At 44.9% G+C, this 25,613-nt stretch overlaps 4 non-coding genes and 1 pseudogene across 4 annotated transcripts; 3 read left to right on the top strand and 2 right to left on the bottom strand.

Annotated features, from left to right (window-relative positions):
• Nucleotides 1-385: 385 nt before the first annotated feature.
• On the top strand, nucleotides 386-568 carry LOC138017944 (U2 spliceosomal RNA). The gene has a single exon (XR_011125976.1). It is a non-coding gene; the product is annotated as a U2 spliceosomal RNA (small nuclear RNA).
• A 184-nt stretch (nucleotides 569-752) lies between these two features.
• On the top strand, nucleotides 753-916 carry LOC138017930 (U1 spliceosomal RNA). Its single transcript, XR_011125964.1, has one exon. It is a non-coding gene; the product is annotated as a U1 spliceosomal RNA (small nuclear RNA).
• A 1,047-nt stretch (nucleotides 917-1,963) lies between these two features.
• On the bottom strand, nucleotides 1,964-2,082 carry LOC138017919 (5S ribosomal RNA). The gene has a single exon (XR_011125958.1). It is a non-coding gene; the product is annotated as a 5S ribosomal RNA (ribosomal RNA).
• Nucleotides 2,083-3,992: 1,910 nt separating this feature from the next.
• LOC138017943 (U2 spliceosomal RNA) lies at nucleotides 3,993-4,176 on the top strand. Its single transcript, XR_011125975.1, has one exon. It is a non-coding gene; the product is annotated as a U2 spliceosomal RNA (small nuclear RNA).
• Nucleotides 4,177-17,425: 13,249 nt separating this feature from the next.
• On the bottom strand, nucleotides 17,426-21,943 carry LOC138017799 (uncharacterized; annotated as a pseudogene).
• Nucleotides 21,944-25,613: the final 3,670 nt, after the last annotated feature.

Raw genomic sequence — 25,613 nt, 5'->3', positions numbered from 1 at the left:
CAGCATCTCAACAGCGCCTGCTTGACCTTGCTACTCTCTTTGTGCAAAAGAATAATTTGGAAAGTTCTTCTCGGCGACCGTACCTCAGTTATCTTTATGATGAACAGCGAAGAGCCCGTCTTAGGATACAAAACGCTAAGAAACAGTCTCTAAAGCGTCAACCTGCCAAGTTGCTTGACTCTGAGGGTCCGCCCTCCCGTAAACCGACGCGTCCGGATCGCGTCCCATCTAAGTAAACTTTGTCGATTTTCCTGTTGTATTAGTTTAGTGGATTTAGTGATTTGCTTTTCTGTTTTTCTGCTAGATTATTCTGTATTGCTTGATTATTCTGATTTTTCTGCTAGATTATTCTGATGTATTAAGGATCTTTTTATTTGTAAATAAAAGTTCTTTTGACAAAAAAAAAAAAAAAAATCTGTTCTTATCAGCTTAATATCTGATACGCTGCTCATCGAGCAGCTCATATATTAAACTGATTTTTGGAACTGGGCCGTGGAAAAGAGGCTTGCCTCGTCCCGGCCACGGGTTGCCTCGGTATAGCACTACCTCCGAGTGTGGCCCACTTCCCTCCGGGGAAGAAATAAACAATTGAAAGTGAAACAACAGACTGACCAGCTTCCACCTTCTCTTGTCTTCCCTAGGAAGGAGGGAGTCACCGGCCTGCCTTACCGGTTCTGGGACGACAAGAAGCCACCACAAGCTATGTGCAGAGCAGTTGCGTTTTGCGGTCCATGGGAAGGCTGAAAAAGTTCATACTTACCTGACGCGGGAGGCACTGTGATCAGGGAGGCAGTCCTCTCAAGGTGAGGCTCTTTCATTGCACTTCGATTGGGTTGACCCTTGCGATTACCCCAAATGTGGGTAACTCGAGCGTATAATTTCTGGTAGTGGGGACCTGCGTTCGCGCTAGTCCCCGCACCCACCTCGGGAAAGGAATGGCACTAATGCGATGGTTTGTTGGTGTGATTTCAGTCAGTCAGGCAAGCATGGAAAGATGCCCTGTCCTGTCGTTTACTGACGGGACGGGACTGAACGGAACGGAGTAACCAAGGACAAGGTGAGTTTGCCGTGAATTGAAATCTCGTTGAATGTTTGAGTTATTTGGTGGGTGCAGTGCGGAGCGGAACCTCACTTCATTTCTTGCATTCTTCGTTGCTGCAGAGAAATCATCGAGGATAGATCGATCGACGAGTGAAACAAGAAAGTACCGGAGGGCAGATGGAGCACTTATCCTCTTGCATCGTTTGCAAAACGTAAGTAGATGTATGTTTGCAATGTTCGATCGCCTATCTGTAAGCGTGATAGATTTCTTATGCCTCCCTTGTACTATGTTGCCTTCTGGCGATCCGGCGTGCATTGAGTAACATGAGAAGTGGCCAGGGCAGTTGGCGTTACATTTCTGTGGCCAACACGCACGTTGTCGTTTCTCTGTGTTATGAATTAATTGAATTGTTATCGCGAAAGTAAATGTATTATACTCAGGAAGGATAGTGACTTATTTTCTGAATAATGTTGTTCACCCTTTGAACAAATGGGGCCTGAATACTGTCCGTGTTGAGCAGAGAACAGTGAAAATGTCAACTCCACCAAGTCACGTTTTCGCTAGATCAATTTTATAATTTTCTAGCCGTCGTTGTATGCACATGTTCCCCACTAACTAGTTTGTCTTTTCATCCAATGCATAACAGTGCGTCAATTTCACACTTGCCGTGTCCTGTTCTTTGCTCAGACAAAAAGATAGCTTTGATGTCATAAACGTTGGTTTGATAAGATCTCGCGCGCACGCGCTCCCTCGGGAATATAAGTTCGCCTTTCCCGTGTGAACTATTTTGTTTTTGTTGCATTTCTCATTTTTGACATTTGCTTGACATGTTGTGTTTTAAAAAAAGCTGTATTGGAACTTTCTTTGGTGGGGGGAACTGAGATTCTTTGAGATGATGAAGTGGATAGAACGAAAAAGGGAAGCCTACAACACGGGGTATTCCCAGGCGGTCTCCCATCCAAGTACTAACCCCGCCCGACAGGGCTTAACTTCGGTGATCGGACGAGAACCGGTGTTTTCCCTGTGGTATGGTCGTAGACAAGTCATTTGCCGTGAAAATTTACTCTTTTATAAGAGGAAAGTGAAAAAGAGGTCGGAGGAAACACCATGTGGATTTGTCCTCTTGCCGTCAACGCAAATGCCATGCAGTCCTGGTGGCTGTGGCTGCCTGCCGTCCGTCCGTCCATCCACTGTACAAGTAGACAATCGTTGTGTGCGCCGGCCTCGTTTTCAGGTTGGCTTTGTAGATTCCCTACTTGGGACGGATGACAATCAGACCACCATATCTCGCGACCAGGAGACTAGCAGCACTCCGTCTGCTGCGAGCATGTTATGGCATCGCTTCTCGGCCTTTTGGCTAAGACCCGTTTGGCCGACGTTGTTCCACTGCTAGACTTGTGGTAGAGTGATTGGCTTTTTGTTTCTTTTGGAGCGCTTGTCCTAAGTACCTGCCGGGAGGGAACGGCATAGCCTCCACCCTAAATTGTTTCGTAATGGAATGTCCAAACAGTGTTATTCTCCAGTTCCCTGAGGCAATCTACCAGAATGTTGGTTCTTCTACCGTACTACCACAGTTGCTGGAGTTCGTTCCTGCAGATAAGCTTACTACAGTCCAGTTTCTACAAAGTGGTCGTGTCCGTGTCACGTTTAAGGATCGTTCGTCTTGTGAAGACTTGATCTCATCTGGTCTTGTCTACGGTGGTGTGAATGTTCCTGTCTTTCGTGCGGATGTCAATGTTCGTTCTGTCCACGTGCGAGACCTCCCTTCTGAGATTGCTGACGATGATGTGAAGACGTTTTTTAAGTCGTATGGTGATGTCCTGTCGATTCGGCGGAGTACGTTCCCGAATTTTCGGTCCTTATATAATGGGAACCGTGTTGTCGATGTTGTTTTGGACCAGGATGTTCCGAACTTTGTAACAATCTGCGATTGTAGATGCCGTGTTTGGTATATCCGCCAGCCTGCCCATTGTACCATTTGCCGCCAGTCTGGCCATCGTGGCTCCTCCTGCCCACTCTCGGGTCTGTGCCGGCGCTGTCATCAGGCTGGCCACATGGCCCGTGAGTGTAGGCAGGCCTGGAGCTCTGTTCACCCGGGATCAGAAGTGATGCGGTCCAATGTTCCTGTTGAAGATGCCACTCTTGATTATGTTCCTCCCCCCGAGGGGGCCCCTTCTGAGGCCTCTGAAGAGTCGGGAGATGACCAGTTAATGTCTGGAGATGAGGTGGTTGTTGCTTCGGCTGCTCCCCCTCCCCCCGTCTCTGTTCCTGATGCTCCTCCAGCTTCTGATGTTAAAGTTTCTGCACCGCCCCCTTCTGGAAAGTCTACACCGTCTACTGTACCTGCTTCTACACCGCCCCCTTCTGTACCTGCTTCTACACCGCCTCCTTCTGAAAAGTCTACTTCGCCTATTGTGCCTGCTTCTACGCCGCCTCCTTCTGTTGAAGCACCTATACCGTATACTGTTCCGCATGTTTCCGATGAACTGCCTCCTTTGCCTTATGATGATCTTGACCCCCGTTTTTTTGCCATTGTACGGAAAATGTCTATCGAGGATTTAGCCACAGCATCTCAACAGCGCCTGCTTGACCTTGCTACTCTCTTTGTGCAAAAGAATAATTTGGAAAGTTCTTCTCGGCGACCGTACCTCAGTTATCTTTATGATGAACAGCGAAGTGCCCGTCTTAGGATACAAAACGCTAAGAAACAGTCTCTAAAGCGTCAACCTGCCAAGTTGCTTGACTCTGAGGGTCCGCCCTCCCGTAAACCGACGCGTCCGGATCGCGTCCCATCTAAGTAAACTTTGTCGATTTTCCTGTTGTATTAGTTTAGTGGATTTAGTGATTTGCTTTTCTGTTTTTCTGCTAGATTATTCTGTATTGCTTGATTATTCTGATTTTTCTGCTAGATTATTCTGATGTATTAAGGATCTTTTTATTTGTAAATAAAAGTTCTTTTGATAAAAAAAAAAAAAAAAAATCTGTTCTTATCAGCTTAATATCTGATACGCTGCTCATCGAGCAGCTCATATATTAAACTGATTTTTGGAACTGGGCCGTGGAAAAGAGGCTTGCCTCGTCCCGGCCACGGGTTGCCTCGGTATAGCACTACCTCCGAGTGTGGCCCACTTCCCTCCGGGGAAGAAATAAACAATTGAAAGTGAAACAACAGACTGACCAGCTTCCACCTTCTCTTGTCTTCCCTAGGAAGGAGGGAGTCACCGGCCTGCCTTACCGGTTCTGGGACGACAAGAAGCCACCACAAGCTATGTGCAGAGCAGTTGCGTTTTGCGGTCCATGGGAAGGCTGAAAAAGTTCATACTTACCTGAACGCTGTGCTTGGCCGGAGGCCCTACCCATTTGGTACGTGGTTTTTGGTCTTGTCTTCAGAGTAAGTGGCGGGCCTTTGGCCTATCTGGTTTCGCGGTTCAGCCATCTTGGACTTCGTTGCCCATCCATTTCTTGTCACTTGTTTTGCCGTTTTTCTGCGTCCATTTCGGTGAGTTTACTTTCTTTTGTTGTCGTCCTGCCCTTCTGGGTCTGGCCTCGTGCCATGTCTCGGGCCTCTTTTGCGCGCACTGTTGTGCTCGATGTTTCTGGGTTTCCGTCTGATGCGCACCGTTTTGTCGTTGCGCGTGCCATCCAAAACCACTTTAAGGACAAGTTTACTGTTGCATCCGTCCAGTTCATTCCTGGCCGTGCCGTTAATGTTACATTTGTAGATCCTGCTGCTAAAAAGTCTATTGAAAGTTCTGATCGTGTTTTCATTGATACAATTGAATGTCGTGTGTTTGTTAGTGGGCCCCGCCCACAAAATGTCCTTGTTCATCATTACCCTTTTGAAGCGAATAACAACGAGTTGCGCTCTGTCATGGAATCTTATGGTGTCGTTAATTCTGTAACATTGCAACATTATCCTGACATGAATGAAGTTTCGACCGGCACCAGAGTTGTTAAAATGGTTCGCCAAAAAGTCATTCCGCGGTCCATCATTATTGGTGGACATCCTTGTAAGGTCTGGTACCCTGGGCAACCCCTGTCTTGTGATATCTGTAGACAGGAGGGACATATTGCTCGGGACTGCCCCATCCGTGGCAAGTGCCGAAACTGCCTTCTGCCCGGCCACATGTCTAGGAACTGTACTAATCCCCCACGGGCTTGGGATGTGCCGCCTGTTGTTCCTGCGCCAGGTGCCTCTGCCGACCCTACCCCTGCGGAAGCCGCAGCCCTTTCGCCATCCGGGCCAGCTCCCCCGCCCCCTGCGGGTGGGAACTCGGCTCCTGTAGTCACTGATGTTCTGTCTGATAGTGAGTCCGCTTCTTCTGACCCCGAGTTCGATTGCTCTGATGACCTCTTTGCGAGTCAGTCTATCCTCCACCCTACCAGTTGGGCTGACGCTGGGGATGGGGATTCCTCATCTCACCCGTCGTCCTTTTCTGACTCGGCTGGAGTTCCCCTGTCTGGTAGTGATTCACTGCCTGTTTCCGGGGAGCCTGTTCCTGTCATTAGTGAAAGTATACTTAGTAGTCCTGATATTATTGGTAATTCTAGTAGTGGCAGCATGGGTGCTGATAATAATGATAATATTAGTTGTGGGAACACGAATAGTGTTCATAATAATGTTACTGTTAATAGTTGTGTGAACACGAATAGTGTTCCTAAGAAAGTCCAAAATAATGTAGATAACTGTAGTGAGGCGAATGCGAATAGTGTTCGTAGTAATGACATTAATTGTAATGCGAACACGAATAGTGTTCGTTGTGATGATAGTACTAGTAGTGTGAACACGAATAGTGTTTGTAATGATGATAATGGTCTGAACACGAATAGTGTTCAAAGTGCAACTAACGTTATTAGTGTGAACGCGAATAGTGTTCAAAGCAATAGTAGTAGTTATACGTCTGGTGATTCTCCTGGTGAATCATTGCCCTCAGATGCCCCTATGGTCGAGGTCTCTGGCCCACGTAAGCGGCTAGTTGAAGATTATGGCTCGGAGGATAGTTCGGAGGCGCACTCTGCCTCCTCTGGTTGTGCAGCCCCTGGGAAGAAGGCTAGGCAATTTGTCAAGAGCCGGCTTTCTGCTGAAGATATGCGGTCTAATTCCCTTTGTGGTTTCTTTCCTTCCTGATGTTCTTGTTGGCCCTCTCCTCCCTCCTCATGGCCCTCTCAGCTATCTCAATCAACGTTAACGGGTTGAGAGATGCGGACAAGCGGCTTAGTTTTCTGCAGTGGCTGTCCCACCTCTCCCCGTCGGTAGTATGTCTGCAGGAGACTCATGCCATCTCTCTGACCGAATTGTCCTCTTGGGTGTCCGGTTTCGGCTATTTGTGTGCTGGTTCTTTTGGTTCGCATCGTTCTTGTGGGGTTGCTATCTTGTTCCGTCCTGTCCTTCTTTGTCGCTCTGTTGTCTGTGAGTTCGATGGTCGCTTTGTCCTAGCTGAATTTGGTTTTCGTGGCTCTGTTTTTCGTGTTGCTTGTGCGTACGCTCCCAACCGCAATCCTGACCGTGATTCCTTCCTTCACCGTTGTGTGGATCATATTGATCCCTCTATCCCTACCCTTTTGTGTGGTGATTTCAACACTGTTTTTGACCGTTCTGTTGATCGTCGGGGGTCTTGCCCCTTCGACACTTCCCGTGAGAGTTCGTCCCTGTTGTCTTCTGTCTTTCGTGATTGTTGTGTTGTCGATATCTGGCGTCTTCGGCACCCTTCTGGTTCGTCTTTTACTTGGTTTCGGAGAGATGGCTCCCTTGCGTCCCGCATCGACCTTATCGGATGCCCGTATTCGTGGATCCCCTTCGTCTCTTCTGCAGATATACTACCCTGCCCTTACTCCGACCACTGCGCGCTTCAGTTTTCTTGGTCTCTCCCATCTGTTCCTGCTTCTGGGCCTGGCCTTTGGAAGCTAAACACTTCTGTCCTGGAGGAGGAGGCATATCTTCAGCTCATCTCCGATTTCTGGCTTTCGTGGCGTTCGCGTCTTCTCTCCTTTCCTTCCGTGGTTGACTGGTGGGATGCGGGCAAGTCCCGCATTAAAGGTATCACTATCAATTATTGTAAGCAGCGTGCGGATCGTAGACGGCTTGAACGTGACATTCTTGACCGTCTTGTTTCTCACTTAAAGCCATTTGTTGACCTCGGCCGTGTTTCGCTTCTCCCTGTTTACATGTCATCATTATCTCGTATTCAGCAGCTCGACCTGGAGTTCGCCCGTGGTCTCCAGGTCCGGGCCCGCATTAGATGGGTCGAAAAGGGAGAGTCGTCCTCCGCTTATTTTTGTCGTTTGGTGAAAAAGCAGTCTGCTGATCGTTATATCTCGGCGCTGAGAGGTCCTGATGGATCTCTCATTACGGACAAAGATGGTCTTTGTGACGCTTTCCGTTCCTTCTATGTTGACCTTTTCTCTGCTACTCCATGTGACCCTGTCGCACGTGCTGCCCTTTTGTCTCATATCTCTTCGTCCCTCTCGTCTGCTTCTAGTGCTTCGTGTGACGGCCCTCTCAGCCGGGAGGAATGCTTGGCCGCCCTTAAGGGTATGGCCAGGGGCAGGACTCCTGGATGCGACGGCCTTCCTATGGAATTTTACCTTAAATTCTGGTCTGTGTTAGGTTCTGACCTTGTTATGGTTCTTAATTCTGCGTTTTCTTCCGGTCGTTTATCCTCCTCTCAGCGCCGAGGTATCATCACTCTTTCCTTCAAAAAAGGTGACCGTGTTGATCCGAAAAACTGGCGACCAATTACCCTGTTAAATGTCGACTATAAAATTGCTTCCCGTGCCATCGCTGCCCGTCTTCTCAAGGTCATCCACTTTGTTGTCAGCAAGGACCAGACTTGTGGGGTGCCGGGTCGCTTTATCGGCGAAAATGTGGCCTTCCTTCGGGACGCTGTCGATTTTTGTTCCCGTTCTGGCTTCCCGGCCGCCTTTCTTTCCTTAGACCAGGAGAAGGCATTTGACAGGGTAGATTGGTCGTTCCTCCGTTCCACTCTTTCCGCTATGGGCTTTGGGGCCTCCTTTATCAAGTGGGTAGATCTCTTCTATTCCGGGGTACGTAGTTCTATTAACGTTAATGGTTTTTTTTCCAAGTCTTTCCCGTTGTCTCGTGGTGTCCGTCAGGGTTGTCCTTTGTCGCCTCTCCTTTACGTTCTTGTCGTTGAAGTCCTAGCCTGTAATATTCGTGCCTGTCCTCTAATTAAGGGTCTCTCTTTGCCTGGTTTCGCTCCCTCTCTGCCGGTCATTTCTTGTTATGCGGACGATACCTCTCTTCTCGTTGTCGATGATTGTTCAATTTCTGCGATTTTTGATGTCTACTCACTGTATGAACGTGGTTCCGGGGCCAAGCTCAACATGTCCAAGTGTTCTGGTCTGTGGCTTGGTTCCTGGAGCGGCCGCACTGACCCTCCGGTGGCTATTGAGTGGTCGTCTGATAAGATAAAGGTTTTGGGTGTCTTTTTAGGTCCGGGTATGTTGGAGGAGGATAACTGGAGGCCCCGTATCACCGCCGTTAAAAATGTCTTGCATTCTTGGAGGCAGCGCTCCTTGTCTTTCAAGGGGAAGTCCTTTGTCATCAATGCGCTTGCTTTGTCCCGTGTGTGGTACGTGGCCTCCCTTATCCATGTGCCCCGGTGGGTCAGTGCGGAAATCATTTCCCTTGTGTTCAATTTTTTCTGGGGTGGGAAACGCGATCTTGTAGCTCGTCGTGCTGTTGTACAGCATTCTTCTCTCGGTGGTTTTGGTGTTGTTGATTTCCAACTTAAGGTGCTTGCTCTTCACGTCCAGTGGGTCCGCCGTTTTGTTGTGTCGCCGTCCTCGTGGGTTTCCTTTATGGTCTTTTGGTTCTCTTCCGTCTTTAATGCTCCCCCCCAAGTTGTCCTTTGTTCCCCTCCCGCCTTTTCCTCCCCCAGGCTCCCTCCTTTCTATGTCTCTCTCTTGTCCGCCTGGCATGCTTGCAAAGGTACTTTGTCCCCGCCTTCTCCCGGTATCGGTTCTGGTGCTGATTTCTGTCCTATACGTTCTGTCACTACTAAGTCTGCCTATCTTTTCCTGTTGTCTGAAAATGTTGTCCCTCCTCATTGTGTCATCAAGTTCTCTCCTTTGTTTGGTTCCTTATACTGGTCGGCCACTTGGCGCCAGCTGTTCTTTTTCGACCTTGATCGCCCCGTCGTTGACCTTTCGTGGAAAGTGGCTCACGGGGTGCTGTACACAGCTGAGCGCCTTGCGTCGTTTGGCTATAATGTCTCCACTGTTTGTTTCTGTTCCTCGCCCCTGGAATCTTTACAGCACCTGTTTTTTGACTGTCCTCTGGCCTCCAGTGTCATCTCTTGGCTCCAGTCGTTGTTGTCCTTGGCCTCTCCGCTTTGTCCCTCCTTGCTCGTTCGTCATGTGCTTTTTGGTTTTTCTGGTGATGAGTTGCGGGCTGTCCCCCGGGTTTTTGTCTACTTGCTTAACGTCTGTAAGTTCTTTGTCTGGTTGGCTCGGAATGATTTTCGTTTCCGTGCTGTGCGTCCCTCCGCTGTTGAAGTTATTGAACGTGTCAAGTCGCGTGTTCGTTTTTATCTCCCCCTGTTTTTCCGTCGTTTTCGTTCTGCCCGTCGTCGTCGGTACTTTGCTCGTCAGTGGGGTGGTCGTGGTGTTGTGGCTTCGCTTGTTGATGACCGTCTTGTTGTCCATCTTTAATGCATTATTGTGGCGAACCAGCTCGTTTTAGCTGGATGAGTCTATGTACTGGTGACCTTCTAGGTCCGCCATTCGCCTTTGCTTCCGTTCGTTTCCCGTTGTCCTGTTGTCCTCTGTCCCGGTCCTTCTGTTTTTATGTTCGTTCATGATTGTCATTCTTGAGTGTAAGTCGGACGAGGCGTCTCCTGAATGCAATCTAGTGTATGTTCGTCTTTTGTTTTATGTTAGTAAGGGCGGGGTTCGATTCCCCGGCGAAGTTGGCGTGCTGGTGCTCCCCTGTCTGAGGCGTACCGTTGTTGTGTGACGGATTAGTCGTTATGTCTGGCGGGCATTGCACTCTCCCCACTGGGGGCCCGGCCATTCGCCTCAGATATAAAAAAAAAAAAACTTACCTGACGCTCTTCATTAGATTGTTGACGCCAGTAAGTGTCTCTGCCGTTGAAAGCTCGTAAGGGCTTGGCAGTTTGTTCTTGCTAGTTCCTGGTGTTCCTACTGCTCGTGGTATGGAGTTTCCAAAGAGTATAGTGCTGCATTTTCCAGCTGAGATCTACAGGTCCAATGGTACCGCCGAGATCGTCCCACAGTTGTTGCGTGCTCTGGAACCAGATAAGGTGTCCGCTGTTCAGTTCCTGAGGAGTGGAAAAGTCCGCATCACCCTAAAGTCCGTTGAGTACAGGAACAGGCTCCTTCAGCAGTCTTCCCTACTGTTCGGAAAAGTCTCCATCCCTGTTACCGTTTCCAACGTCCCTATCCGTTCAGTGTATATCCGTGATCTGCCCTTTGAAGTCCCTGATGTCGAAGTCCAAGCCGTTCTCAAGTCCTTTGGTGTTGTCCACTCTGTTCGTCCATGTTATTTCCGTGATTACCCGTCCGTGGCAAATGGTTCTCGTGTTCTTCTTATGTCCTTCAACGAATCAGTCCAGTCCATCCCGTCCTCCTTGTCCATCTCCAACTTTCCCGTCCGCGTGTGTCATGCTGGCCAGCCCGTTGTCTGCTCCATCTGTCATGAAGCTGGTCACTCGCCTCAGGCTTGCCCTTTCTCGGGCCGGTGCCTGCGCTGTAAGCAGCCGGGTCACAAGGCTCGGGACTGCAAGCAGGCCTGGGGCCCGCCTCACTCCAGTCCTCCGGTCTCTTCGGTCCCTGCCTCCGTTCCTGTCTCTACTGTCTCCGTGTCACCTGTCATGCCTTCTGTCCCTACCTCGTCTGCGTCTACCGTCTCCGAAGTACCTTCTGTCTCTACTTCGTCGCCCGTCTCCCAAGTGCCTCCTGTCATGCCTTCTGTCCCTACCTCGTCTACCGTCTCCAAAGTGCCTTCTGTCTCCACTTCGTTAACGTCTTCTGTCCGTGCTCCAGTCTCATCTCCTGTACCATAGATCATCAGCGTTTTCGACCCCCCAGCTGCCCGTACTGGTTCTGTTCCTGTGTCTGATAAAACAAGGTTAACCCGTCTCGTCCTTGCCAAGCTTAAGCCCGGTGCTGATTGCACGACTGTCACTCAGCTTGCCAAAAAGTTAGCCAAAGCCCACAAATTGTCTGTTTCTGAAAATGATATCAGTCAGGTCATCTATCATGTCTCTAGACGTTAACCTTTGTGTCCTGTTCATGTTCTTGTTTTTATGGGGTTGTCACTCTTGAGTGTAAGTCAAACGAGGCATCTCATGAGTGCGACCCCTTTTGTTATGCTTGTCTCTCTGTTTGTTCTTTGTTTTGTGTTTGTAGGGGCGGGGTTCGATTCCCCGGCGAGTTTGGCGTATTGGTGTACCCCCGTTTGAGGTGAACCGTTGTTGTGTGACGGATAAGTCTTGCCTATGTCTGGTAGCCATTGCACTCTCCCTACCGGGGGGCTACCATTCGCCTCAAACATAAAAAACTTACCTGACGCGGGCTAAACGCACTAGGGCTTGTACCTATCGGAAGCCTGCAGGGTAAGTGTCCCCATTAAGTACCTGTCAAGTCCCAGAGATAAGTCCCAGTTAAGGTTGAGAGATTCGTGCCAATTGTGGTATTCAGTCCCATTATTAGTTTAGAGATTTGTCACACTTGTGGTTGAAGATGTCTGTTGCTGAGTTTTTGTCTGGCATATCCTCGTCTGTGCCAGTCATTCCTCGCCCTGTTCCGTTGAAGTCTATTGTCGCTGAATTGACTAGTCTTTTTAGGTCCCTGTTACGTGTGAAATTTTCTCGTCTTTATAATACGTCTCCAGTTGTCTCGCCTTGGTCATCCGTTACGTCTTCCTCTGTGCCCGTCAAGTCTATAGCCGTACCAACTAGTGCCATTCCTGTCTCGTCTTCATCTGTTCCTGTTGAGTCAGCCCGTCAGTCCATGCCCGTTCCTGTTAAGTCCTCGTCTGCTTCTGTTCCGTCCCCGCCTGTCATGTCTTCGCCTGTTCCTGCTAGGTCAAACCGTCCCTGTCAGTCCATGCCTGTTCCAGCTAAAGTTCCTGTCACGTCTTCGCTTGGTCCTGTCCCGTTTGCATCTGTTCCTGTTTCGTCTTTACCTGTGCCTGCTGCGTCTTCCCGTGTACCAGTCCTGTCCCCGCTTGTTCCTGCCATGTTTCGTTATTGTTTACCTGTGCCTGCTATGTTTTTGCCCGTCTTCGCCGTCGTTGCTGTCCCTTTCCGCGCCTGTCCAGTCTTCTGTTTTGTCCCGATTATGTTCCTGCCTGTCGTTGTCCGTGCCTCCCTTAGTTTTTGATCTGTTTTTTGTGATGTTTTGCCTCCTGAGGCCTCCTGATTTGTTGTTGTGTGTGCTCCTGCCGGGGTTGGGGTTCGATTCCCCTTGTTTATGGTAGCGGATGGGTCCTTCCGGTTTGTTTCGTGTTGCATAGTCTGGCAGCCATTGCACTCACCCCACTGGGGGGCTGTCATTCGCCTTAAATATAAAAACTTACCTGACGCGGGCTATTACGCACTAGGGCTTGTACCTATCGGAAGCCTGCGGGGTAAGTTGGGTTTTTTTCATGTCCCTGTCAGTCTGAAGTTAAGTGCCTGCTAGTTGAAGATGTCCCTTGCTGAGTCGTTATCTGGTCTGTCTGGCATTTCCTCGTCTGTGCCAGGCATTCCTCGTCCTGTCATGTTAAAGAAATGTCTTGCCGAGATGTACGATGTTTATAGGTCTACAGTACGTGATAAAGTTCGTTGGCGTTTTTTTATGTCCCCTGTCGATACGCCCTGGTCGTCCTCGTCTGTTCCTGTTACGTCTCCTCCTGTGACTGCTGTGTCTTCACCTGTGCCTGCTGTCAAGTCCAATGCTGAGTTCACTCGTGTGCCCGTCAAGTCTATAGCCGTACCAACCAGTGCCATACCTGTCTCGTCCTCGTCTTCATCTGTTCCTGTTGAGTCAGCCCGTCCCTGTCAGTCCATGCCTGTTCCTGTTAAGTCCTCGTCTGTTCCTGCTCCGTCCCCGCCTGTTCCTGTCACGTCTTCGCCTGTTCCTGCTAGGTCAAACCGTCAGTCCATGCCTGTTCCAGCTAAAGTTCCTGTCACGTCTTCGCTTGTTAAGTCCCTGTCTGCGCCTGCTCCGTCTTTGCCTGTGTCTGTTATGTCCTCGCCTGTCATGCCCTCGTCCTCGCCTGTGCTGGTCTCGTCCTTCCTTGTGCTCGTCATGCTCCCTTTTCGTCCCTGCTTGTCTCAATTTGTCATCGGCCCTGTCTTCTGTCTTGTGCCCGTCATGTGCCTGTTTCGCCCTTGTTGCTCTTTCCCTGTTCGTTTTTGATGTTCTTGCCTTTTGGCCTCGTTTGTCGACTTCGTGTGTGTTCCTGCCGGGGTTGGTGGTTTGATTCCCCTTGTTTATGGTAGCGGATGGGTCCCTCCGGTTTGTTTTCTGTTCGTATGTCTGACAGCCATTGCACTCACCCCACTGGGGGGCTGTCATTCGCCTTAAATATAAAAAAACTTACTGATGCTTTGATTGACTTCTTACGTTAGTGAGTATCTGTGCCATTTTGAGTTCATGAGGGCTCGGCAGCAGTCTGTGAGTGCCCTTGGTGTTTTTTCACTTGTGGTTCCTCACCTTTCCTTCACTTGCAGTGCTATCATTTAATAGCCACCGCAACCAGCCACGCTAGATACCTTTTCGAACACTCTCTTGGTTTGTTTCGCAGTTGAACTTCGGTTCCTCCAAGATCGGCCCAGGGATGCCAGTTGCTAACACCATCCAGTGCCTGAAAAGCCTGGTGACTTTTTTCCTCGCAGAACTCTACCGTTCTGCCGGCAGTTCGCAGGTTCTTCCCCGCCTCCTTAAGTCTGTGGAGAGGGTTCAGTTATCGTCTATCCTGTTAATGAGGAATGGTGCCATACGCCTGACCTTTAAGAAAGAGTCCATTTGTCAGTCCACTTTTCAACGTGGGATTCTTTATGGTGATGTTCAGCTTCGCCTTTGCAGCGCTGATACTTCGTCCCGTCTGGTGAATCACTGGGATTGCCCGTTCGAGGTCCCAGATGATGCCGTCCATTCCTTCTCCTCCTTTGGGCAGGTTCATTCTCTCCAGAGGAGTGAGCACTCTGGTTTTCCTGGCCTGAGTGATGGTAACCGTCTCATCAAAATCTCCATGTCGAAAGATGTTCCTGGTGACGTGCGTCTTGCTGGCTTCGATTACCAGGCTGTTATCATGGTCAGCCCCCCCTACTGTGCCATCTGTAGGAAGATAGGTCACCAGAGTCGCAGTTGCCCACTAAGTGGACGATGTCAGCACTGTGGTCAGGGAATGCAGGAACGCCTGGGGGCAGCCTCTACCTCAACTGGCCCCTGGAGTTCTTCCGGTGTCTCTTCCTCAAGAGGAGCAGGCTCAGGTTCCGGCCCCTGTTGGCAGTCCCCCTGGCACCGAGGCTGTGGAGGATCCGAATGAAAGTCCAGATGCTGTCGTTGAGGATGCTATGGAGGAGGTTCGTCCTCCTCCCCTGCAGAGTCCGGTGGATCCAGACACAAACCTGGTATCCTCCTTTGATGATGCAACAAGGATCCTCATCCTCACTGTTGAGTTCACTCAAGGGGAGTCGGAGTCGGATGTAAGATCTTCTGACTCGCCCTGGCAGCGCAGGCCTAACGGGAAGAGGAAGCTCCCCAAAGACCGGTTCTCCTTGCCCTCTACGCTGTAATCTCCGAATGCAAGTTTGGCCGTTTTGGACATGGATACCGACCGTCGAGAGCATAACACAGTCGCCTTCTTTCCTGGTACCTTCAGGGAAATCTGGTATTATGTCTTCACCTGGGAGATAATTCGTGGCAATCGTCACTCCAACGATATTCCTGCTTCGCTTGACTGGTTTGCTCAGGAGTTTTTCTCCTCCGATGATTCCTCCCCGGGCTAGTTCCTTGTGTGTCTCGTTTCCGTTTTGTCTGTCTAGTGCCGAATTGTCACCCTGGAGTGTAAGTCAGATGAGGTTTCTCCAGGGTGCTTTTCTTTAGTTCGTTCATATCATGGCAAAAAAAGCCTCATTCACCAATAATTTTACCAAATAGTGAATGCTAAGAAAATCTCAATTTAACCTTCCATTTTACCATTTCAGAAAATGAACGGTGAATTTAATGTTCACTATCTGTGAACGTAAGGAAAACATGCAGTTTATCCCACATTTTCCTGCACGAGGAAAAGCCCGTTGAATAGCTTGTCTGTCAGAATGTTTTTCTGTAGTTTTCCTCACGGAGTGAACACGGCATTTTCCTACGATTTTCCATCAGTAATTAAGTCACGGTGAACACCATGAAAACATCATGTTCAGAAGCGGTTTTCTTTCACTGTACGAGGCTGGTAAATAGCTTGTTTTCTTGATCGTTTTCCGCGACGAATGAACATGGTGTTTTCATGTAATTTTCCAGTGGTAATTTGTCACAATTAACGCCATGAAAACATAATGTTCACCAGTGTACACTGTTTCCTGCACTGTGTAACGCTAGTAAATGCCTTGTTTACCTGATCGTTTTCTTGCAGTTTTCCAGAACGAGTGCACATGGCGTTTAGTTGAAACATAGTTAATGGTTATTAAACCTCACAACCTTCAAAAACGACAACAACGTTGTCGCAATTAACGTTGAATTGACTGTGACAGTGCACAATTTATTGTTTTTGCTTTGCATGGATTCGCAAATTAATTAAGCAGAATTTAATCGAAAGAACTGATTGGTTATATTCTCGAAAAAGGGTTTGTTTTGTGCACCGTCAAGGCCAAAAATGAAACAAAAAGACGTGTTGAGTTTCATAACCATCTCCATGCATTAACAATGGTTGAGATTTTCCCGCTGGAATTAGTCGCAGTTAACACCGTGAAACTTGGTCTTCATCAGCAGTTTACTTAGACTATTACCAGCCACTGTTTCGGGAAATAAGCAGTTTCCTTCATTGTGTAACACTACCGAACACTTCCGTTACCTCCAGTTTCTAAAGTTTTCCTGAGGGTTTGGTTACTAAGCCATCCCAGGTAAGTACGACACAAGGCATGGACAACATGGCGGACAATTTGAGAAAGGAATTTTTGTTTTACTGGAATCACATCACCCCAATGCCAGGATATTCAAAGCACTGGGAAGTTTGGAAAATGAATACAAACACCTTTGAACCAAACATGTTTTTGTAAGGCACTACTTTAAAAGAACCGTAAACATAGCGGTTTTGTAGATCGCCAGCCTAGCCACGACTTGGAACGGACCTAAATTTATTTCTCTTCAGAACCGAGTTGCTGATTTTTTAAGGAACATACATCTGTCCATAAAGACACAAACAACCAGTCTTCGTTTTTGTATTGTTTCTTTCCATTGAATTGGTGTACATGCATTAAATTGCAACCGTGTGGGTTTCCATGTTTTGGTTCATTATTAATGTGCAAGTTCTTGATATAATAACAAAACAATTATTCGCCTTAGGTAAAATTCACCATGAAACAATCTGAAATTGGGCCACATGTGTCACTTGAGACTATTTGGCGCTTTGTGAATCAGTTAACAAAATTGGACCATTTTTTGAAAGGATGGGATGGGTGGGCAAACACCCAACAAACATTCTGCACAAGAAATTATGGGACAACTGAGCCACTGCTGTGTGCTTCATTAAGATTCATGTTCATTGTGACAATTATTGATGATCACAGATGTTCCAACTATCTAATTAAATGGTATGGTCTCTAAGAAGACAAATGAGAACAGAGATCACAAGTATTCTAGAAAACCATTGAGTTGTATCATTTCTGGATTACCTTTTTTTCTAGAAACCTTTCTTCACTCAGGTGTATAACAGTGGAAACTTATTGTAATTCTAAAACAACATCCAGCATTTTAAAGAGAATTATTTGCATTTTACTAAAGCTTCAAAGAAAGAAAGGTGGACTATCATGATGTAATGGCCAATTAAAAACTAGCAGTGAAAACTCTATTAAACAGACACTCTCAGGGCTTTTCTAGGAGGTCTATAAAGCCTCAACAATATTTGGTAGTTTAATTTGTGAATGACAGTCGTATGGATAACAGAAAAATTGAATCTTAATTGAAAGCTAAATGTGCATGCATGGACTAATCACTGATCAATCGCCCTCATCAAGTATGCTATCAATACTGCAATGCAAGTCTGATTAATAGAAGTTTTAAACAAACATTACCAAAATAAAATTTAGAGACACTGATTTTGGGACCAAACTTAGTGTGTGCTTAATAAAGGATGTCCCCTTAATTGGGGGTTTGCTTAATAGAGGTCTCACTGTATATCAAAACACTAATCTCAAGTCATCTTGTCACTGCAATAACAGTTTCTCTCTTATAAATTGTTTCTCCCAACGCACAATGAGATTTGATTCTCTGAACTGGCATGAAGCAGGCAGGTCCAAATACATCAAACATGTTACATCAGATTGCCACCGGTAGTCCATATGAATAGCGTTCAGGATGTACAGAATACCAGTTGACCCGTGCCATGTAAAATAGGCATCTGCGTTCTGATGAATTAGGCAATGTTGATTTGATCTTTACACAGTGCCGGAATAATGTTAACACTTGTCCTGGTCTAATATTGTCAGATCCTGTGTCGTAGGCCAGTGACCCTTCAGATCCTGCCCAGTTTGCTACAACAAAGGAATTTCTTGCGGTCTGGCTTTGCAGCGATCCATATAGCTCTGATCAATGGATTTGAATTGTGCACTAGTAAAGGGCATTTCAATAGTGGTTGTCTAATCAAGGTCCAAAAGTTTCTTATACACTGATTTCAGCACATTTAAATCCTCACTGTCAAGTGCAGCATCTTTAGGTGAAGAGGTTGCACAGATACAATTATTTTTGTCCACTGTCCAACTGCAGGAATGCAAATCACCAACTGATACTTCTCTGTGTTCCTGAAGACTACGGTACTGCTCTATTGGCTCCTGAGTATCCTTGACTGACCCTGAACCTTGGCAATTGTCAAAAAACTCCTTAAAAGTGTCCTGGTACATCTCAGACTACTTGAAGTCTTTAATTTTACTTTCCATTAAAAACTTTCTCATCAGCTGAATTTGTGTGGAAAGAGCCCAGGATACCATTAAATCTTTCAAACCTAAACCACCCAAAGGCATGAAATGGACCATAATCTAGTAGGCACTCCTTTATGTGTCCATGTAAATGCATGTTAGGAGTGACCAGTTCCTGTACATATAGTTTCTCGAACATTGTGCAAAATTTCATCAAATACGAGTCCCCTATTTCAATATCATCATCTGTCAGGACTCTCTTGCCCAGTGTCTTGCACGCAAGGACAAAATGACGCCAACACTCCAGGTGATTATCAGGCAGAAATCCTTTGAGAGCAAATATTGAATAAATAACTGTCCAGTTTTTCCACTGCAGTGAATCCTCAAAAGAACAGGAAATCTTTCCAGGTATGCACCCAATATCTTGTGGCACTGCCATCAACCAGTTCTTGAATTCTTTGAAAGTCTTCATCGCTTATGAAGTCATTTTTCTCATTCAGCCATACATTCTTCATCATGTGCTTGGCTGTCCCGAGATACAGATTATGCATTTGGTCCACAACAAAGTAAAGTATACAGTCAAAGTATTCTAGTTCTTGCAAAACTGAATATCTGGCACCTAACTGAGAACAAAGTTTCTGTTGAGCTGCAGGGCTACTTTCACCCAGTGTCCTTTTCGCTGAGCACTTCTGAGGAGTTTCTAGGGGGCCAATTTTCACGATCGAAATCACTGAAATTAAGTCCTTGTCTGGACGAAAAATCTTTCTTACATCGAGAACATCCCTGTGATGTCATGTGTCCAAGGACTCCTACAATTTTCCGTGTAGCAGGGATATCTGATCAAACACATATTAGCCCTACTTTGATTGCCCGTTTAAAGAAACTACCATGAACAGCAAAACGCTCTTTACAGGCCCAGAGTGTCTGTAACTCCTTGACAAGTGGTTCAACGAAAGTGTTCAGTTAGTTATGGTTCTGAAGGCCCAGGTAAAAGGCCAACAACAATAATATTCTCAGTTTGTACCTTTCGTGGCGAGACAGATTCAGTAGGACAAGATAGACTACTCCAACAGATCCAGGAGAATGCTTGTATGGCCTAAACCAGCCAAAATTAAGCATAACAGCCAGGCTGTTACTGTGAGAAAGAAACCTAGCTTACGAAAGCTCCTTCCAGTCGTTTCCTTGATATATGTCTGTTTTGACATTGCCAGGGAAGATCTGCTCTCTCCATTCCTGGCACTTCATCCAAAATCCAGGTGTACCAAGAAGTTGTTGCAAAGACCTTATAACAGAGTTATAAGGATACACCATCTCTGGATAAAGAAAAGTCTTTGTTCCAGTGCGAACAGTCTTCAGGAGTAATTCATCACAAAGAAATAAAATGTTGATAAGTTCAATAAAATGTTGATAAATTAAGAAAACAGTCAGAGGAACTGTGAAGTATACTTTTATATTTTAAAAAAAATCAATACTTTTTTATTTCATTATATTTTTCTTTCCTTCAGACTCACGGTTGTGAATCATTTCCCTATTACACAATCTGAAAAGTTAATACTTGATTGATACAAAGCTTGCCAAATGACTGGGAACCAAAATGACAATGTTGCACTGTACCATGATATACCAGGATTATGTTTATTGCTACAGTATTGTCTATGTGAAACGCAGAGACTTGACAGTAATGTCAAGGGTTAAGGGTGGAGAGATTGAACATTTTGACAAATAATTAAAATTTAGATGAGATTTGGCTAGGTAGCAAGAATGGTGATTTCACTCAGCATTTTAGCAATTTATTGTTACACTGTACTTGTTGGAAAATATTCCAGACCAGCCCTTTTCCATTTTTGTTTTTAACAACAGTTCCCTTTTTTTTCCCTCAAAAATTCTCTGTACGAACCCTGGGAACATTATATCTATTCATCATGTCATAAGTGTGGGAGAGACAAATATTCATCATTTTCCACGCTTGTGACATGATAAACATCACATCCTTCTCATTTTAGTCACAGATTAAGTTTTACTTTTTTTTTTTTCAAATCTGAGTTACAACTTTAACTAAACACTATGTGACCCAAGTTTTAAGCCTTAATTTCAAAAAGACAACTTTTTATTTTAACTGGAATTTTCCTATTTAATGGTCTGCCATTAATAACTTTAAAATCTTGAGAGAGCTGGATTGAGGAGAAAATGACGAGAAACGCTCACTAGTATAAGAATACAATGAATTTGTACATGACTGAATTAATAATATGCAGCATGTGAGTTTCACGCTTTCAGAATTTTTAACTCCTCTTTTGCATACATAATAAACTACGTTTACGCGCTGAAATTTTAAGCTATCGAGTGAATGACGTTACTTTTCCCTAGATCCAACCCACTGAGGTCCAGTCAGTCAGTTTGAATGTGAGTAATGGCAGACCGTGAAATCCAAAACTTACACAAAGTAAACAGCCTTTGGTTGAAAATCAGAGCTCAAAATTTTGCCCTCAAATAGGCGCTGCCCTTGAGTAAGTGTCGCATCAAAACGTGGGAAAATTTAATAAGCACTCTTTCAAGTAAATAGAGTACACTGTACATATGTAAGTCAGGGTCAACCCAGGGGAACTACTATACTGATATACCTGAAAATAATTACCTAATATACACAAAATTAGGACATTGCTATAAAGGAAAAAATTGCTCTACATGAAAGGGATTTTAACTTACAATTCAATATCTATTGAGAATTCTACCCATATTTCTTTGCAAAATACTGTACCTACCTACATGTAATTTGAAACCCCCTGTATATGGTGTACCCAAAATCCTGGCTGATGCCCTGGTAAGTTACACTATATACCCTGCTAGAGTTAATCAAGCTACAAGAACATTATTTTTTGACCACTAAGGAAACAGTCTCACCTTGTCTACTTCTATGTGGGTGATTTGACCATGGCACAAACTTGCAACGGGCTGACACTTGTCTTCCGCACCGCTTCTGCATGCATTCTTTATAGTCATACAGATTTTTGCACTTAGGGCAGACAACATACTTTATGAAGTTATCATTGTTTAACAGTCCAAGATGTTTCCTCAGCTTGTAAAGGGTGTTTGGTAAACGTTTACCAAGCTCAACAAAGCAAGTGTTCCCATCAAATGTTCCAACTAACCATAGAAACCAGCTCAGAAATTTAAGAAGGATTTCAACAACTGTGTCTGTTACAGAAAATCCAGACTGCCAAGATAATAAAAGCAATAAAAGCCAAAAAATAAGGGCTCCACATTTATCTGAGGCTGTCGAATTCTCTTGGAGATTTTCCCCTTCTTCTTCCTGGTCAAAATCCTCAAGATCATGGCCCTCTGAAGGGTCATTCCACTTCTCGTTCACTGAATCATCAGTGTCCACACGACTCCACTCAGCATTGTCTGTTAAATCGTCTTCATCATCCTCGAAATAGTCCAGGTCTTCTTTATTAAAGCGGTTCCTTAACCTCTCTCTAAGTCTCCTGCGGATCTCTGGGGACAGTAACCGTCCTGATTCACAGTGAGATTCATCATGATCAACATCAGCTCCTTCCACGTCCTTCTCATGGCATGAACTAGGATCCTCGCTTTCTGTTTCAGAGTGTACGTTCGCATGTGCACAGTCGATTTTGATCTCTTTCGCCAATGAAGCATTGAAACCCTCGTCAGGAGATGCACTTATTTCTGGGCAAACATGCGATCTTGATCCAGAATAAGAGTAGCTGTTTCCACATTGCAAACACTGAATTCAGCGTCTCTTTCTTCTTTCAAACTTTCGCAGAGAACTTCTTTTCAGCATTGTAATGTTTTCCAAAAGCAACACGTAAATGATCCAGAGTTAGAGAAATGTGTGAAAAATGGTGTAATCCAAGACGATGGCCAAAAATACTTAGAGCTCTAAAAATGACAACCAATAACATAAATGGACCAATCACAACGCTTGTTTTAGTTACGTGAACAAATTGTCTACAAGGACCTCGGGAAAACCACTTGGGTCTTTGAAGATTCTTGATAACAGTGAGACCGCATCGCACATCACTTCTCGCTGAATTTTAGCTGAATGTTCCATTGATCGAGCAAGAAATGGCAGCTACGCAGAACACCAATGCGTAGGAATTCAGGTTGGTTCTGAATAAACTGAAAGATGTCCAGGAGAAGTTGGAAAAGAGTGATCAATCGCCAGTAGCAAACCAGTTGACTGACATCAACGACTTGTTAAGAATCATGGAAGGGAACCAAAGCGATTTTTCTGATGCGGTATTTCAGACCTTGGCATGGATTCAGGCTACCATGGAGAGGGGGGTTTAAAGCCATGGACGAGAGGGTTGCTGCTCTTGAAAACAAAATAGCTGGTTGTGACTCAAGTCTTGCCAAGGGAAGCAGTAGTGATGCTGGAACTCCAAGAAGTTCTTCTGGGAAATGAAAAATCCCTCGACAGAGTATCTTGAATCCAAGATGGCGGAACATGCCTGACGAGGCTGAGTTTTCAGCGAAATTTATTAGTTTTTTAAAGCGGTTTTTATAGATATACACATTTTAAAGTTTTAAGTGTATTAACTCCAAAATCGTGCGTCAAGAGAATACCAAAGACAGAGAATGTCAAGCAATTACTGCAGAGATAAAAATTCTTGCAGTATATTAAATATGGTCAGCATTGTGGGGGTAGGGGAGAAACGTTTGGTTTTTTACGTACAAGGCTGCCATGTAGGAGGAAATTTGCTTCATTTAGAAGGCAGGCCTGGTCTAATGCCCCACTATTCCCTGGGTACGGGGCTTCCCACTGACTAGTGCATTAGGATACACTTTGCTGTGCATGCTATCTTTTGATACCAGATTCTCTTCTGTAGAAGGTAGTCGTCAACTTTGCATCAAACTAGATATTATTGTTTTACATTTATGATAGTCACAGTAGGTGAAAGGGCAATTAACGCGTAGGCATAACTGACATATCAGACGTAGGGGACTCGACCCTGGACGTAGAGGGTTTGGTCGTAGGTGAAACGACCGATATACCCTCCAACATACAGTTTGTTGTTTTTTCCAGGGGTAGTTTGCTGTTTGTCAAACCTTTACTTTATCAATGTCTTACCGCCAAATTCCCAATTTGTCTGAGTGACCAGTACATGTAGTTTTCAAAGGGAAAGCTTTGGAGGGTCTTTAAATTAAAGTATCAGTTGTTTATTCATATCATCTATAATCAACTTTAAGTAGGATTTATAATCTTTAATCTTAAATTTAACTTATTGCTCTCTATTGTTGATCATTTCCAGCACTATATCCGGTCCAAAATGGATCAGCTGGGACTCTCGTGGAACACAGAGAAGAAGTAAGTTTTGTTTAGGGCCTGTTCGCACTACACCAAAAAGTGTTGTTTGTCGTTTACAAAAAATTTGCATTTTTGTTATCCCAAATTTTTTGTCTCTGTTTGTGCATTTGCCTGGGGTTGACAGATTCTGTGGTCAGGGTAGTGTTATTATTCTATCCTTCACTTGCCAGACAGGCGAGTAAAGTGTTTTGGGGACAATTTTTAATGCATAAATCGTTGTGGGGAAAAAAATTTTGGGGTGCTAGTAAAAGTATCCAGAGGACACCCAAGCTCAGGTACAAAAAAAAAAAAATGTTTGTAGTTACTCTATTACTGTAAGCTGAGCTTTCCTTAGGCAGTATGCAACGACAAAAACAAAACACAAGTTACAGTAAAAACCCACCTATAAGAACTTTTAAGAAACCTGTTAGGCTAAGACAGTCCATTTAGACCCCTTTAAATAAGAACCTGTTTTAGCCTACAACTTTGAATTGTCTTCTTATTTTGAAAAATTCAGTCAAACACTGAATACACAAGTTTAATAAATAAAAGGCTCTACCAGTAACATGTTTGTCCCAGCAGCAACACAGTACCATTGTTTAAATGTTGTTTTTGTTCTGTTTATCTTGCAAAGCTTTGTACAAACTTCACAAATGGCACAAATAAGCCACACCCACCAATGACAAATGCCACATTATTTTACTTTATTTTCAAAATAAGAACCTGTTTAAGAACCTTAGTACAGTCTTTAGCCTAATTTTCCAGTTCAGCACCATTCGATAAGAACCTTCTTAGCCTAGTGTGGAAAAACTTGGTTCTTGTGTGCAGGTTTTTACTGTACCTTTATCGAGCTCATATTGTTACTGTAATATTCAATATATGAATAACATTACTTATTGAAGATCCTTAATTAAAGATCTTTGGTAAGAGTAGTGAAGATCTACAAAGATCTTAACAAGATCCTCAAAAGGTCTTTTAAAATCCTTGAAAATCCTTGAGGATCTTTGGCAAGAATTTTGAGGATCCTCTAGGATCTGGCAAGCTCCTGGAGAATCTTTAAGGATCTTGGTAAGGAATTTTGAGGGTATTTTCTAAGATCTATTTTAGGATCCTTAAAGATCTTTATAAAGATCTTCACCAGGGATGCCCGTGGCATTTTATTATGAGTTCAGTAACTGTTGAATGATAATTTAACTATTTTTCTAACAGGGAGAATGAACCACCCAATCAGACTGTAGTTACCACCATTTTAAAGGAGGTTAAAGAAATTGAACAAATTAAAAACGATTCTCTCTGTACCGAGAGGCGAATTCTAGGTATGTTGTCATTTTCTTCTCATTACTCACTGTAAATTATACGTACTGTAAGTTATGGACCAAGGTTTTTCCCCTTCAATTTGTGGGTCAGAATATTTGTGTAGTATGTTTTGTAAATACCTATCCTCTGGATAGTGATATTGACTTGTCTGGTGAATAGCTTTATCTACAACAACTGAAGCCAGACCTTTTTCTCCACAAAACCATTTCCAGTTTTTGCAGGCAGTTCAGTACCTCTAAATCAACCAATCACAGCACTCGGAGTTTCTCTATTCTCCCTTTCTGTGTGGGTTCTCCCTCCTCCCCAATTCTTTTTTCCTTGTCATTTCTTCCTCCTCCCGAAACCATTCCTCTTCCATCTTTGAAGGTCCTTCATGGGTAATATCTTTTTAAATATTTGGACTGATATTTTCCTCTCCATGAATACAAAATTAATGGCAAAATGTCTTCGAGTTGACCAAAGATTTAAGTGCCCTTGCCCCCATGATTGAATTTTATGTTGTTATTTTATTAACTGTAAGTTCAAGTCAGAGTAATATAGAGTTGGAATAGCTGTTGAACGTTTTCACCAGCTGAACAAATAATATTTTTCTTCTCGATGCAATTTCCCAAAACTACTGTTCCAATAAAAAAAGGAGGCGTCAGTTGGACAATGGAACCTATGAACAGTATCAGAAAGAGCAGAAAAGGAGACAGAGAATCAAAAGAGTAAGGGTCTCTATTATGTACACACAATATGGACAATTTTGTCTTTTTCTAAAAACATCTCAATTGCCTTTACATGAGGAAGAATCTGGTCATTTTCTTGTTAGTCCTTCAGGTGCCATCCTGGGAAGCATGCAGACTTC

This window comes from Montipora capricornis, chromosome 9 (assembly GCF_036669925.1).
Source record: "Montipora capricornis isolate CH-2021 chromosome 9, ASM3666992v2, whole genome shotgun sequence".
Classification (NCBI taxonomy): domain Eukaryota; kingdom Metazoa; phylum Cnidaria; class Anthozoa; order Scleractinia; family Acroporidae; genus Montipora; species Montipora capricornis.
The sequence above is the reverse complement of the archived record's forward strand: the minus strand, read 5'-3'. Positions and strand labels throughout refer to the sequence as shown.